This window comes from Mobula hypostoma, chromosome 29 (genome assembly GCF_963921235.1).
Source record: "Mobula hypostoma chromosome 29, sMobHyp1.1, whole genome shotgun sequence".
In the NCBI taxonomy this organism is placed as follows: domain Eukaryota; kingdom Metazoa; phylum Chordata; class Chondrichthyes; order Myliobatiformes; family Myliobatidae; genus Mobula; species Mobula hypostoma.
Genome location: NC_086125.1, coordinates 28910300 through 28926233, shown reverse-complemented (window position 1 = coordinate 28926233; position 15934 = coordinate 28910300). Strand labels below are relative to the sequence as shown.

The following is a 15934-nucleotide window of genomic DNA, read 5'->3' as shown; positions in this document are numbered from 1 at the left end:
CATTTATTATGATCATGGCTGATCATCCAACTCAGAACCCAGCCTTCCCTCCATACCCCCTGACCCCTGTAGCCACAAGGGCCATATCTAACTTCCTTTTAAACATAGCTAATGAACTGGCCTCAACAGTTTGCTGTGGCAGAGAATTCCACAGATTCACCACTCTCTGTGTGAAGAAGTTTTTCCTAACCTCGGTCCTAAAAGGCTTCCCCTCTATCCTCAAACTGTGACCCCTTGTTCTAGACCTCCCCAACATCGGGAACAATCTTCCCGCATCTAGCCTGTCCAATCCCTTTAGGATCTTATACGTTTCAATCAGATCCCCCCTCAATCTTCTAAATTCCAACGAGTACAAGCCCAGTTCATCCAGTCTTTCTTCATATGAAAGTCCTGCCATCCCAGGAATCAATCTGGTGAACCTTCTTTGTACTCCCTCTATGGCAAAGATGTCTTTCCTCAGATTAGGGGACCAAAACTGCACACAATACTCCAGGTGTGGTCTCACCAAGGCCTTGTACAACTGCAGTAGTACCTCCCTGCTCCTGTACTCGAATCCTCTCGCTATAAATGCCAGCATACCGTTCGCCTTTTTCACCGCCTGCTGTACCTGCATGCCCACTTTCAATGACTGGTGTATAATGACACCCAGGTCTCGTTGCACCTCCCCTTTTCCTAATCGGCCACCATTCAGATAATAATCTGTTTTCCTATTTTTGCCACCAAAGTGGATAACTTCACATTTATCCACATTAAATTGCATCTGCCATGAGTTTGCCCACTCACCCAACCTATCCAAGTCACCCTGCATCCTCTTAGCATCCTCCTCACTGCTAACACTGCCACCCAGCTTTGTGTCATCCGCAAACTTGGAGATGCTGCATTTAATTCCCTCATCCAAGTCATTAATATATATTGTAAACAACTGGGGTCCCAGCACTGAGCCTTGCGGTACCCCACTAGTCACCGCCTGCCATTCTGAAAAGGTCCCGTTTATTCCCACTCTTTGCTTCCTGTCTGCTAACCAATTCTCCACCCACACCAATACCTTACCCCCAATACCGTGTGCTTTAAGTTTGCACACTAATCTCCTGTGTGGGACCTTGTCAAAAGCCTTTTGAAAATCCAAATATACCACATCCACTGGTTCTCCCCTATCCACTCTACTAGTTACATCCTCAAAAAATTCTATGAGATTCGTCAGACATGATTTTCCTTTCACAAATCCATGCTGACTTTGTCCGATCATTTCACCGCTTTCCAAATGTGCTGTTATCACATCCTTGATAACTGACTCCAGCAGTTTCCCCACCACCGACGTTAGGCTAACCGGCCTATAATTCCCCGGTTTCTCTCTCCCACCTTTTTTAAAAAGTGGGGTTACATTAGCCACCCTCCAATCCTCAGGAACTAGTCCAGAATCTAACGAGTTTTGAAAAATTATCACTAATGCATCCACTATTTCTTGGGCTACTTCCTTAAGCACTCTGGGATGCAGACCATCTGGCCCTGGGGATTTATCTGCCTTCAATCCCTTCAATTTACCTAACACCACTTCCCCACTAACATGTATTTCGCTCAGTTCCTCCATCTCACTGGACCCTCTGTCCCTTACTATTTCTGGAAGATTATTTATGTCCTCCTTAGTGAAGACAGAACCAAAGTAATTATTCAATTGGTCTGCCATGTCCTTGCTCCCCATAATCAATTCACCTGTTTCTGTTTGCAGGGGACCTACATTTGTCTTTATCAGTCTTTTCCTTTTTACATATCTATAAAAGCTTTTACAGTCCGTTTTTATGTTCTCTGCCAGTTTTCTCTCATAATCTTTTTTCCCCTTCCTAATTAAGCCCTTTGTCCTCCTCTGCTGAACTCTGAATTTCTCCCAGTCCTCAGGTGAGCCACTTTCTCTGGCTAATTTGTATGCTACTTCTTTGGAATTGATACTATCCCTAATTTCTCTTGTCAGCCATGGGTGCACTACCTTCCTTGATTTATTCTTTTGCCAAACTGGGATGAACAATTGTTGTAGTTCATCCATGCAACCTTTAAATGCCTGCCATTGCATATCCACCATCAATCCTTGAAGTGTCATTTGCCAGTCTATCTTAGCTAATTCACGTCTCATACCTTCAAAGTTACCCCTCTTTAAGTTCAGAACCTTTGTTTCTGAATTAACTACGTCACTCTCCATGTTAATGAAGAATTCCACCATATTATGGTCACTCTTACCCAAGGGGCCTCTCACAACAAGATCGCTAATTAACCCTTCCTCATTGCTCAAAACCCAGTCCAGAATAGCCTGCTCTCTAGTCGGTTCCTCGACATGTTGGTTCAAAAAACCATCCCGCATACATTCCAAGAAATCCTCTTCCTCAGCACCTTTACCAATTTGGTTCACCCAGTCTACATGTAGATTGAAGTCACCCATTATAACTGCTGTTCCTTTATTGCACACATTTCTAATTTCCTGTTTAATACCATCTCCGACCTCACTACTACTGTTAGGTGGCCTGTACACAACTCCCACCAGCGTCTTCTGCCCCTTAGTGTTACGCAGCTCTACCCATATCGATTCCACATCTTCCCGGCTTATGTCCTTCCTTTCTATTGCGTTAATCTCTTTTTTAACCAGCAACGCCACCCCACCTCCCCTTCCTTCATGTCTATCCCTCCTGAATATTGAATATCCCTGAACGTTGAGCTCCCATCCCTGGTCACCCTGGAGCCATGTCTCTGTGATCCCAACTATATCATAATCATTAATAACAATCTGCACTTTCAATTCATCCACCTTATTACGAATGCTCCTTGCATTGACACATAAAGCCTTCAGGCGCTCTTTTACAACTCTCTTAGCCCTTTTTAATGCTTGCCCTGGATTTGTCGGCCTGCCACTTTTACTTTTCCCCTTTGTACTTTTTGCTTCTACACTCACTTTACACCCCTCTGTCTCTCTGCACTGGTTCCCATCCCTCTGTTGTGATCTAACCTCCTCACACCTAGCCGCTTTAATTTGATTCCCACCCCCCAACCATTCTAGTTTAAAGTCACCTCAGTCGCCCCCGCTAATCTCCCTGCCAGGATATTGGTCCCCCTGGGATTTAAGTGTAACCCGTCCTTTTTGTACAGGTCACACCTGCGCCAAAAGAGGTCCCAATGATCCAAAAACTTGAATCCCTGCCCCCTGCTCCAATCCCTCAGCCACGCATTTATCCTCCACCTCATCGCATTCCTACTCTCACTGTCGCGTGGCACAGGCAGTAATCCCGAGATTACTACCTTTGCGGTCCTTTTTCTCAACTCCCTTCCTAGCTCCCTATATTCTTCTTTCAGGACCTCATCCCTTTTCCTACCTATGTCATTGGTACCTATATGTACCAAGACCTCTGGCTCTTCACCCTCCCACTTCAGGATATCTTGGACACGATCAGAAATATCCCGGACCCTGGCACCAGGGAGGCAAACTACCATCCGAGTCTCTGGACTGCGTCCACAGAATCGCCTATCTGACCCCCTTACTATCGAGTCCCCTATCACAACTGCCCTCCTCTTCCTTGCCCTACCCTTCTGAGCTACATGTCCTCCTTTTTCAAAGAAAGGGGCTTCCTTTCCCACGCCATCAAAGCTGCCCTCAATTACATCTCTTTTATTTCATGCACATCTGCTCTTACCCCATCCTCCTGCCACCCTACTAGGGATAAGGTTCCTCTTGTCCTCATCCAACACCCCACCAGCCTCCATGTCCAGCACAAAATTCCCTGAAACTTCTGCCATCTCAAATGGGATCCCAACACCAAGTACATTTTTCTCCTAACCACCACCACCCCCACACTTTCTGCTTTCTGAGGGGATTACCTCCTACAGGACTTCCTTGTCCATCTGTCCCTCCCCACTGATCTCCTCCTGGCACTAATCCTTGCAAATGTTACATCTGCCTTAAACAGTCCTCCCAGGTGAGGCGACACTTCTCCTGTGAGTCTGTTGGGGTCGTATACTGTGTCCGGTGCTCCCAGTGTGGTATCCTGCATATCGGTGAGACCCGACGTAGATTGGGAACCGCTTCGCAGAGCATCTATGCTCCATCCGCCACAACAAGTGGGATCTCCCAATGGCTATCCATTCCCATTCCAATATGTCCATCCATAGCTTCTTCCACTGTCGTGGTGAGGCCACACTTAGGTTGGAGGAAAAACACCTTATCTCCCGCTTGGGTAACCTCCAACCTGATGGCATGAACATCGACTCCTCAAACCCGGTAATGCCCCACCCTCCTCCTTCACCTTTTCCCATCCCCCTTTTCCTCTCTCACCTCCTCTCCTTGCCCACCCATCACCTTGCTCTGGTGCTCCTCCCCCTTTTCTTTCTTCCATGGCCTTCTGTCTCTTTCACCAATTAACTTTACTTAACCCCTCCCTTCAGCTTTCACCTATCACCTTGTGTTTGTTTCTCCCCTCCCTCCAATGTTTAAATCTACTCCTCAGCTTTTTTTGCCAGTTCTCCCAAAGGGTCTCAGCTGGGAACTTTGACTGTACTCTATTCGTAGATGCTGCCTGGCCTGCTGAGTTCCTTCAGCATTTTGCATGTGTTGCCCTTCTAATCTTTTTCTACTTCCCAACCTGAATCTCAGAATAAGAATCAGAATCAGGTTAAGTATCACTGATATGATATGGATATGGTATGATATGGATGGTAGTTTGACTCCCAGGTGCTAGGGTCAGGGATGTTTCTGATTGTATCCACGATATCCTGAAGTGGGAAGGAGAACAGCCAGAGGTCGTGGTACCAATGACATAGGCAGGAAAAGGGAGGAGGTCCTGAAAGCAGACTACAGGGGGTTAGGAAGGAAGTTGAGAAGCAGGACCACGAAGGTAGTAATCTCGGGATTACTGCCTGTGCCACGCAACAGTGAGTATAGGAATAGAGTGAGGTGGAGGATAAATGCGTGGCTGAGGGATTGGAGCAGGGGACAGGGATTCAGATTTCTGGATCATTGGGACCTCTTTTGGGGCTGGAGTGACCTGTACAAAATGGACAGCTTACACTTGAATCCCAGGGGGACCAATATCCGAGCGGGGAGGTTTGCTAAGGCTATGGGGGAGAGTTTAAACTAGAATTGCTGGAGGGTGGGAACCAAACTGAAGAAACAGAGGAAGAGGAGGTTGTCTCACAAATAGAGAAAGCTTGTAGACAGTGTGAGAGGGAGGACAGGCAGGTGATAGAGAAGGGATGCACTCAGACTGATGGTTTGAGATGTGTCTATTTTAATGCAAGGAGTATTCTGAAATACTAGCGGATGAGCTTAGAGCATGGATCAGTACTTAGAGCTATGATGCTGTGGCCATTACAGATACTTGGATGGATCAGGAGCAGGAATGGTTACTTCGAGTGCCAAGCTTCAGATGTTTCAGAAAGGACAGGGAGGGAGGTAAAAGGGGTGGGGCGTGGCACTGTTGATCAGAGATGATGTCACGGCTGCAGAAAAGGAGGAAGACATGGAGGGATTGTCTAGGAGTCTCTATGGGTGGAGTTATGAACAGGAAGGGGTCAATAACTCTACTGGGTGTTTTTTATAGACCACCCAACAGGGACATCGAGGAGCAGCTAGGGAGACAGATTCTGGAAAGGTGTAATAATAACAGGGTTGTCGTAGTAGGAGATATTAATTTCCCAAATATCGATTGGCCTGTCCCTAGAGTGAGGAGTTTAGATGGGGTGGAGTTTGATAGGTGCGTTCAAGAAGTTTTCTTGACACAATATGTAGATAAGCCTGCAAGAGGAGAGGCTGTACTTGATCTGGTATTGGGAAATGAACCTGGTTAGGTGTCAGGTCTCTCAGTGGGAGAACATTTTGGAGATAGTGATCACCTTTACCATACCATTGGAGAGGAATAGGAACAGGCAAGTTAGGTAAGCATTTAATTGGAGTAAGGGGAGATATGAAGCTATCAGGCAGGAACTTGGAAGCATAAATTGGGAACAGATGTTCTCAGGGAAATGTACGGAAGAAATATGGCAAATGTTCAGGGGATATTTGCGTGGAGTTCTGCATAGGTATGTTCCAATGAGACATGGAAAAGATAGTAAGCTACAGGGACCGTGATGTACAAAGGTTGTTGTAAATCTAGTCAAGAAGAGAAGAGCTTACGAAAGGTTCAAAAAACTAGGTAATGATAGAGATCTAAAAGATTATAAGGCTAGCAGGAAGGAGCTTAAGAAAGAAATTAGGAGAGCCAGAAGGGGCCATGAGAAGGCCTTAGCGGACAGGATTAAGGAAAACCCCAAGGCATTCTACAGGTATGTGAAGAGCAAGAGGATAAGACGTGAGAGAATAGGACCAATCAAGTGTGACAGTGGAAAAGTGTGTATGGAATCGGAGGAGACAGCAGAGGTACTTAATGAATACTTTGCTTCAGTATTCACTACCGAATAGGATCTTGGCGACTGTAGGGATGACTTACAGTGGACTGAAAAGCTTGAGCATGTAGATATTAAGAAAGAGGATGTGCTGGAGGTTTTGGAAAGCATCAAGTTGGATAAGTCACTGGGACTGGACGAGATGTACCCCAGGCTACTGTAGGACACGAGGTAGGAGATTGCTGAGCCTCTGGCGATGATCTTTGCACCCTCAATGGAGACAGGAGAGGTTCCGGAGGAATGAAGGGTTATGGATGTTTTTCCATTATTCAAGAAAGGAAGTAGGGATAGCCCAGGAAATTATAGACCAGTGAGTCTTACTTCAGTGGTCGGTAAGTTGATGGAGAAGATCCTGAGAGGGAGGATTTATGAACATTTGGAGAGGCATAACATGATTAGGAATAGTCAGCATGGCTTTGTCAAAGGCAGGTCGTGCCTTACGAGCCTGATTGAATTTTTTGAGGATGTGACTAAACACATTGATGAAGGAAGAGCAGTAGATGTAGCGTATATGGATTTCAGGAAGGCATTTAACAAGATATCCCATGCAAGGCTTATTGAGAAAGTAAGGAGGCATGGGATCCAAGGGGACATTGCTTTGTAGATCGAGAACTGGCTTGCCCACAGAAGGCAAAGAGTGTTTGTAGATGGGTCATATTCTGCATGGAGGCTGGTGACCAGTGGTGTGCCTCGGTGATCTGTTCTGGGACCCCTACTCTTCATGATTTTTATAAATGACCTGGATGAGGAAGTGGAGGGATGGGTTAGTAAGTTTGTTGATGACAAAAAGTTGGAGATGTTGTGGATAGTGTGGAGGGCTGTCAAAGTTTACAGCGGGACATTGATAGGATGCAAAACTGGGCTGAGAAGTGGCAGATGGAGTTCAACCCAGATAAGCATGAGGTGGTTCATTTTGGTAGGTCAAATATGATGATAGAATATGGTATTAATGGTAAGACTCTTAGCAGTGTTGAGGATCAGAGGGATCTTGGGGTCCGAGTCCATAGGACACTCAAAGCTGCTGCTGTGCAGGTTGACTCTGTGGTTAAGAAGGCGTACTGTGTATTGGCCTTCATCAATCGTGGGATTGAGTTTAGGAGCCGAGAGGTAATGTTGTAGATATATAGGACCCTGATCAGACCCCACTTGGAGTACTGTGCTCAGTTCTGGTCGCCTCACTACAGGAAGGATGTGGAAGCCATAGAAAGGGTGCAGAGGAGATTTACAAGGATGTTGCATGGATTGGGAATCATGCCTTATGAAAAAAGAATGAGTGAACTTTGCCTTTTTTCCTTGGAGCAACGGAGGATGAGAGGCCTTGATCACGTGGACAGTCAGAGGCTTTTTACCAAGGCTGAAATGGCTAGTATGACGAGCACAGTTTTAAGGTGCTTGGAAGTAGGTACAGATAACATGTCTGGGGTAAGATTTTTACGCAGAGAGTGATGAGTGTGTCGAATGGGCTGCTACCAGCATTGGTGGTGGAAGCGGATACGATAGGGTTTTTTAAGAGACTCCTGGACAGGTACATGGAGCTCAGAAAAATAGAGGGCTATGGGTAACCCTAGGTAATTTTTAAGGTAAGGACATGTTTGGCACAACTTTGTGGGCCAAAGGGCTTGTATTGTGCTGTAGGCTTTCTATGCTTCTATGTTTCTATATATGTTGTGAAATTTATTGCAGTGCAATACATAAAAACATAAAAAAGACCTGTATTCCACAGAGGATTTCCTTTATCCCAACTGCTTATACCTGTCTGATTCCCATCTTGTTCTGGAGTCTTAGAGACTTAGGAGACTAGAGCACAGAAAATGCTCCTCAGCCCATCTAGTCTATACTGAACAGTTTTTCTGCTTAGCCCCATCAACCCATACCATGACTATATCCCTCCCATCCATATACAGTAGTTATCCAAACTTCTCTTAAATGTTGAAACTGACTCTCATCCGCCAGTCCTCCTGGCAGCTCCCTCTGAGTGAAGACGATTCTCTTCAGGTTGGAGATGTTCCTTTCAGATGTGATATTCCATGTGATTTGTCAACACACATCCTGCAGTACCATACTGAAGAAGATCAGAGGAGTTCTCCAAGTTGCTCCGAACAATATTTATTCTGATAGTACTTCCTGCGATGTATGAGTGACTAGGCTCCAAAAATGCTTCATTATGTGAAAAGTCAGATGCTGAAACTTATTTTCTCAACTTTCTCCTTGAGTCCAAGGGGTTTCTTAAAATCTCTGCTACTTATTTTATTGTTTAAGAGTCCTGACATTTTATGATTAATCTTCGTAAAAAAAAAACGCCTTTTACTTTTCTTCTGGTTTGCACTTATGCTCCTTTTCATTTGTTCCAATTTAAAATTTGTAGTTTTCCTTCATTACTTATTGTTCCTCTGGCATTAATTTTTTATGGCCTATCCTGTGAGCACTTATCATAATGTTTTAAGTTTCTGATTTCCGAATGGCCCACAGATTCCCCACCCCCTGGCTAAATAAACTCCTCCTGATTATTTCTGTTCTAAAGGAACATCCTTTTATTCTGAAGCTGTACCCTCTGGTCCAAGACAACAAATTTCATGTCATATGTTGTGACAATAAACCTAATTCTGATTCTGATCTCTCCAGTAAGTGCCAGTTATTTCTCCTTACTGAAACCTACTGATTTGTACCCATTTTGTTTCCTCCTTAACTATTTCCCATTGTACATCTGCAGAGATACTAAAAATCCAACTGAACTGCAGATACTGAGACTCAGAAAGCATGTGTTCCAACTTACAAAGTAATTGCTGGAAACCCTTTGCATGTGAACTTCGGAGAGTTGAACAAGTGTCTGATCTCCTTTCTTGACAGACCTTGATGGGGGTTGGCTGGTGATTGCATTTTTCCTGTTGGCTTTCTCCCAATCACAATATTTATGGTGTCTTTCCTGGGTTTTGTCCAGGCTCTGAAATAATGGCAGACCATCAGATGGCCCAATTGGAAATTCCATTCCTTTTTGTTACTGGTTTCTGTTGAAGGATTGGAAAGGTGAAAGGGTTAGTTGTTGCTCATACTATTGACATAGAGTCATAGAATACTACAGCACAAAAGTAGGCCCAAACTATTATGCTGTGACTAATAGTTTGTCAGTGCCAAACTATTATGCTGCCTAGTCCCATTGACCTGGACCTGGACTATATCCCTCCATACCCCTCCCATCCATCTACCCATCCAAATTTCTCTTAAATGTTGAAATTGAATCCATATTCATCACTTCTGCTTGCAGTTCATTCCACACTCTCACCACAGTCTGAATGAAGAAGTTCCCCCTCATGTTCCTCTTAAACATTTCATCTTTCAACCTTAACCCATAATCTCTAGTTTTCGCCTCACTAAAGCTCAGTGGAAAAAAGCCTGCTTACATTTACCCTATCTATATGCTTCATAATTTTGTATACTTCAATCAAATCTACCTTCATTCTCCTACGCTCCAGGGAACCTATTCAAAACATCAAACCATACAGTGAAATGCATTGCTTGCATCAGCGACTAACACAATTGGAGGAGTGAGCTGGGGCAATCTGCAAGTGTCACCATGTTTCAGGCATCAACGTTGCATGACCACAACTTGCTAACCCTAATCCATACATCTTCGGAATATGGGAGGAACCATGCAGAAACCAACACAGTCATGGGGAGAACGTACAAACTCCTTACAGTTAGCAATGGGAATGCTGACACTGGAGAGCATAATGCTAACTACTGTGTTAATGTGACACCCTATTTAGATCATCACCAATCAACTTCCAAGACTGTAAAAGTGCCTTAATTCAAAACATATTTTCTTCCACTGACTGAAAATCAAAAGCTGCAGATGTTAAAATCCTGATGCAAAAACTTAAAATGCTGGACATCCCCTGCAGCAACCATGAAAACATTGGTTCTGGTTCTTTCTGCACAGATGCTGCCTGACCTGCTCAGTGTTTCCAACAATTTACGCCCTTACGCCTGCCTCTGTCTTGCACGATGTGGAGATGAATGAATGCTCATTAGCTCCAAAGTGAACCTTAGGAATGAAGCAAACAGCTCCTTCCTCACCTTTATGTTACATGTGAGTCTGAAGGAAGGTGATATCTGGTTAGCCTCCATCCTGATGGCATGGACATCGATTTCTCTAACTTCCAATAATTTCTTCTTCCTTCTCCTTCTCTATTTTTCCATTCCCCAATCTGGCTCCTCTCTCACCCCTTCTCTTCTGTTTACCTACCCATCACCCCCCTCAGGTGCACTTCCTCCTTCCCCTTCTCCCATGGTTCACTCTGCTATCGTATCAGACCTTTACCTTTTCCACTATCACCTAAAATATTGATGTCGGAGATGGAAAGTGCGATTTGGAGTCTAAATGTCAGAAAGGCGGCCGGTGAAGATAAGATTTCCACTGAAATTCTGAAATTTCTTGGTCCGAAGGGAAAAACGAACCTTTTAGCGATATTAAACAACAGTTATACGACAGGAAATCTTCCGGAGGACTTTCTTAAATCGGTATTTATCGCCTTACCAAAAAAGCCAAGGATGATAAAATGTAACGAACACAGGACGATAAGCATAATATCTCACTGCATCAAGCTACTGTTGAAAATAGTGTTCGGCAGAATGAAAGTACAATCAGCGACGAAACGCAGTTTGGTTTTCGTAAAGGCTCAGGAACAAGGGAAGGAATATTTGCGATGAGAAGCATCACGGAGAGATGCATTGAGGCACAAAAACCATCTACTTATGTTTTATTGACTATGAAAAGGCTTTTGATAAAGTAAGACACGAGAAAGTAATACAGGTGCTGAACAAGTACGATCTGGGATGGGAGAATGTGCGGATAACGAGGAACGTGTATTGAAAACAGAAAGCGGCGGCCAGAGTAGAAAATGAGCTATCACCATGAGCATGTATTAAACGAGGCGTAAGGCAAGGCTGTGTTGGCTCGCCGGATTTGTTCAACCTCTACGGAGAATGGATTTTTCGGGAATGCGACCATCAGGAGACAGGTTTTCCAATCGGAGGCCGGATGGTGGATAACATCAGGTAAGCGGACCACACCGTGTTGTTAGCTGACAGCGAATGCGAAATGCAAATTATGCTGAATAGAGTGAATGAGAAAAGTCTTGACTACGGACTTAAAATCGACCCTAAGAAAACAAAATCGATGGTGGTAAGCAAAATACTAAAGACTCATTCATGATGGTATCGTTACAAGTGAATGGACAAGACATTGAACAGGTGCGAAAGTTTGAATATCTTGGCAGTTGTCTGACAGATGACGGGGGATGTGAAGTTGAGTTCAGAAGAGAATAGGTATGGCTAAGACCCAGTTCATGAAGCTAAAATGTCTATATGCAATCGGAAGGTAGATATCCAAAGTAGAATCCGCTTCCTCGAGTGTTACGTATGGTCAGTGCTGAGGTATGGATCAGAAACACGGACCCTGAAGAAGGGTGAAATGAAACGAATTAATGCTTTTGAAATGTGGTGCTATCCACGAATGTTGAAGATCAGCTGGGTAGAAAAAGTTTCAAATGAGAAAGTTTTGTCCGAAGTTGATAGACCACGGATATTGCCGGAGAAGATCATGAAGTTAAAAGTTGCTTATTGTGGACACGTTACGCGGAGAGATAACATCTTGTCGGGCTTGCTGTATGGAAAGGCGGAGGGAAAGAAGGGAAGAGGAAGGCAAAGAACAACGTGGCTGGATAACATCAAGGATTGGACCAAGCTGGACAAGACTAGGGATGTTGTGGACAAGTGTCGGGACAGAGCGACGTGGAGGGAAATCGTCCGCCAACTGGAAATTCCAGATGCGACCTAACAAGAAGAAGAAGACCTATCACCTCCCAGCTTCTTGCTTCATCCCCTCCCCCATCCACCCACCCATCTTCCCCCTCACCTGGTCTTACCTATTACTGCCCAGCTTGTGGTCCTCCCTCTCCCACTACCTTCCTATTCTGGCTTCTTCCCCATTTCCTTTCCAATCCCGATGAAGGGCTTTGGTCCAAAATGTCGACTGTTCATTCCTCTTTACAGATGCTGCCTGACCTGCTGAGTTCCTCCAGATTGTGTGCGTGGCTCTGGATTTTCAGTATCTGCAGAATTTCTTGTTATGTGTGCAAGTCTGGTGAGGTACTGTGCAATGAAAAAAAAAACCTGCTTGCGGCAGTATCACGGGCATAGGTTCAGACAACACACAGAACATAAACATGCTTAAATTATACTCAAATTTTGCAAGACAGTGAAGAAAGGGGAATACACTAAGGAAAACAAAAGAGTAATGCAAAAAAAAAACACTTTTGCACCCCTTTGGAAATATCACGTTTCCTATTTTGTTGATTATGTGAGGAGTGCTATTTCACTAATTGTCAAGTACTCAAAGTCGAAGTAAATTTATTATCAATGTGGGCATATGTACCATATGAGGTGATATTTGCTGTAAGAGGGGAGATGACTCTGTGACACAATAAAAAAGAATAATATTGTGCCTGAGAACTAGCTTGGTTGAGTTTCATAATGGATGGTGCACGGCAGACAGGTGTAAATGGAGTAGGAAGCATTTCCCTGGAGCAAGCACTGGAATAGAATCAGCTGAGAGCAAATTTCCTGCCTATGGTGGTGCCAGTACCTGCATCTGCCAGGTAATTTAACAGCTCTATTTGTATGAACCAAAGTGTAGCCAGCCATCAGTCCATGACCCGCGGGTTGGTCCAACCTTGGCCGAATAAGATCATTCAGGGGCTGTAAAGTTGAGCCAAGCAGCAGCTCTATCAAATCCAGAGAGAATGAAAAAAACAACAGTTTGAAATGACACACAGGGCAAACGTTCCCACTTAGGCCAATCTGAATATTTCACTGCAGTGTTGTCCCAATGAGCTGAAGACTTCTTTCCAGTCTCCTTGGTGAAAACTTGTTATGTAACCAATCTCTACCGAGCAAGTCATGACATCATGGGAGCTCACTGGGTGCCCATTGGCTTCCATGTTCACTACAACACCATAGTGAGAGGTCAGAAATCCTTCCATTGGTTGGAAAGAATTTAGATTGTGAAATACTCAGCGTAAAAGCCAGTTCTTCAGGATACCTATTCATATTCCACTGCAGGGCAGTGGAGTGTCAGACCACTCATGCAGGAGATGCATTAGGCTGTGTCTCTTTAGAACAGAGATGAGGATTGATTTCTCTACCAGGTGGTGGTGAATCTGTGGAATTTATTGACAATGACTGCTGTGGAGGCCAGGTCATTGGATATATTTAAAGCAGAAGTTGATAGTTTCTTGATTTGTAAGAGCGTCAAGTGTTACAGGCAGAGGGCAGAAGAATGGGATTGAGAGCGAAAGTTAATCAGCCAAGATGGAATGGCAATGTAGACTCTATGTGATAAATGGCCTAATTCTGCTCCAATGTTGTATGCTTATGTGGTCTTAAGGTGCCTATATCGTGAGGTGAGCAGGGAAGTGAACACATATAGATATGTACATAGAATCAAAGGATCATGAGGTACTCCAGCACTGAAACAGTCATAGAGTCATTTCAACATAGAAACTGGCTATTCAGCCCATCTAGTCAGTGATGACCTAGTCTTCTACCAAGTCCCATCTACCAGCACCTGAACCATAGACCTCCATATATTTGTCATCCATGAGTGTATCCAAACTTCTCTTAAATGTTACAATTGAACCTGGACCCACCACTTCTTCAGGCAGCTCGCTCCACCTGATGAAGAAGTTTCCCTGCAGATTCCCTGTAGATATTTTGTCTTTCACCCTTTAGTTCCAGTCTCATCCAACCTGAGGGGAGAAAGCACAACTTGTGAGCATTTAGCATAGCCTTCCCAAGAAAACTATGGAACTTTAGCTTTCTGTGAACACTCCCTTATCTCTTTATGAGGGATCTGTTGTCATTGAAGACCCAGGTAGTCATCATTCATGTGTAAATCTTAGCAACATGGCTATTTGGTTAATATTGAGTGCAGCAAATGACCAAGGTTATTTGCTCTGGCAATATTCTTCATCCCGTAAAAGCAGGACATGGACAATGATTGAGAGGGGGGATAGAAAGCTCGGGTTGGAGCTTCTTCCCCCAGGCTGTGACACTTCTGATCTCCATGCTACCATCCAATGCACGTTATTTATGACAGTGCCAGCAACAGTAGTATTTTAACTAATTTTCCTATACACACTTTATATTTACATATCTACAGAATACTTTATTTATTTTTGCACCTTGGTCCCCGAGGAACATTGTTTTGTTTAGCTGTGTACATGTATACAATTAATGACTATTAATTTGAACTCGATCTTGAGATATGGGCTGGGATGTACAGTACTATGGTGGAGCCCAGGGAATGCAGCAAGACCTGAGATCTGTTCTCAAACCATCAGTGTTGGTGTGATTTAATAGCACCATGGTTTAACCAACTGATTCCTCAGCAAAGCATGCTGCAAACTATTAAACCTGTGGGAGAAAACTTGGTATAAGGCTGACTTGTTTGTACTACCTATTTCCCACTTCTCCTCTCCTGGGCAACTGAATTCACGATGGGCAACAGTAAATGTGGAAGCTTTAGAGAGGGTACAGAAGAGATTTACCAGGATGCTGCCTGGATTAAAGAACATGTCTTATCAGGATAGACTGAGCAAGTCTTTCTCTTTGGAGCAAAGGAGAATCAGAAATGATTTGATGGAGGTGTGTGTCTGTGCGTTTGTATGTATCTATGTCACCACACAGTTTTCTTGGCAAGGCTATGCTAAATGCTCTCAAGTTGTGTTTTCTCCCCTCAGGTTGGATGAGACTAGAACTAAAGGGTGTGTGTTCATGTGTTTTATATCCACACGTGTACCCGTGTGCGCACACGGACACATGTTTGTTTGTGCATGTACAGTACGTATGTTCTGATCTGTGTGTGTGTAAGTGTAAGTATATACAATAAGTATGTGTGGGTTAAGAGTGTATATAGTATATGCAGGTATGTGTAAGTGTGTGTATGAGAGTATATAAGTGTACATGTAAGAGTGTGTGGGGTAAGTGTGTGTGTCCATACACAACACACAATGGAAACATTGTACAACCGCTCTCTTCCTCTGCCATCGTCACCACAACACTGCCCGCCTCCACAATGAAACACTACCTTTAACGCAGAGAAGCAACCGATCGGACAGGAACGTGTCCTGAAACACAAGATGGGGTGGGGGGGGGGGGAATGTCAGGACAGGTTTGGGCAACGTGGGAGCAGGAAGGTCGGAAAGAAGAGAAGGTAAAGAGGCGAAAGGAACGAGTTCCGGGGCTTAGGGTCTGGGTAACAGCAGGCATGACCATCAACAGAGGGGTGAAGGAAACGTGTGTGTGTGTGTGTGTGGGGGGGGGGGGGAGAGACGCAGAGTTTTGGAAGGGAGAAGGTTTGAAAGCAGGGACAAACGAGAGAGTAAATCTGGAGACCGTTGTCTTTTCAGAGCAGAACGGGGCATCAGTTCCAGCGATTACATATGGCCAGACGCCTGGGTGG

The 15934-nt window shown here is 44.4% G+C and overlaps 1 long non-coding RNA gene across 7 annotated transcripts in view; it reads right to left on the bottom strand.

The window, feature by feature from the left end:
* Positions 1 to 15934, bottom strand: part of LOC134339508 (uncharacterized) — a 99477-nt gene that overhangs the window by 6192 nt on the left and 77351 nt on the right. For 6 of the 7 annotated variants that reach the window (XR_010016417.1, XR_010016416.1, XR_010016415.1 and 3 more), the window contains 2 exons: positions 14121 to 14219; positions 9188 to 9419 (listed from right to left, as the gene is read on the bottom strand). This is a non-coding gene — a long non-coding RNA (uncharacterized LOC134339508). The remainder of the gene's footprint in view (positions 1 to 9187; positions 9420 to 14120; positions 14220 to 15934) is intronic. The other variant, XR_010016414.1, reaches the window with a different exon arrangement.